The sequence below is a fragment of the Silene latifolia genome, chromosome Y (genome assembly GCF_048544455.1).
Source record: "Silene latifolia isolate original U9 population chromosome Y, ASM4854445v1, whole genome shotgun sequence".
Classification (NCBI taxonomy): domain Eukaryota; kingdom Viridiplantae; phylum Streptophyta; class Magnoliopsida; order Caryophyllales; family Caryophyllaceae; genus Silene; species Silene latifolia.
In genome coordinates, this window is record NC_133538.1 from 436,907,144 (window position 1) to 436,907,785 (window position 642).

Sequence of the window (642 nt, forward strand, 5' to 3'; positions counted from 1 at the left end):
AGTAACGGAGTCCACTTCATGCTTTCCTCCTCTAGTAGCCTTGCGAGGTCTACTATATTGTGAGTTATGGACTGCCATTTCCTCAATTTTGTTCCAAGTTTGATTGTCATCAACTTCGGTGAAAATTCCATTTGATCCCATGTTGAGAATGTTCCTTGAATCTTCATAAAGACCGTTCCAAAATTGTTGTGCCAAGAACCACTCGCTAAGTCCATGGTGAGGACATGTGCGGAAAATTCCTTTGAATCGCTCCCAAGCTTCATACAAAGATTCTTCATCCCTTTGCTTAAAGCCCGTAATTTGAGCCCTTAGCATGTTAGTCTTTTCCGGTGGATAGAATTTTTTGTAGAAAGCTAAAGCCAACTTTTTCCAAGAATCAATTCCGAGAGTAGCCTTATCAAGGCTTTTCAACCGTTGTTTCGCGGTGCCAATTAGAGAAAAAGGAAATAAGACCCATCGAATTTGGTCTTGAGTTACACCGGTTTGAGAAATCGCATCACAATAATCGCAAAAAGCCTCCATATGACAGTGAGGGTCTTCACTAGGCATCCCCCCAAATTGGCTTCTTTCGACTAATCGGATAAATGCGGATTTGGCAATGAAATTTCCGGTTAGATGTTGTGGTGTGGGAGTACCATTGGG

The 642-nt window shown here is 42.1% G+C and overlaps 1 non-coding gene across 1 annotated transcript; it reads left to right on the plus strand.

The window, feature by feature from the left end:
- Window positions 1-208: 208 nt before the first annotated feature.
- LOC141634755 (small nucleolar RNA R71) lies at window positions 209-315 on the plus strand. Its single transcript, XR_012539479.1, has one exon. It is a non-coding gene; the product is annotated as a small nucleolar RNA R71 (small nucleolar RNA).
- The last annotated feature ends 327 nt before the right edge of the window (window positions 316-642 follow it).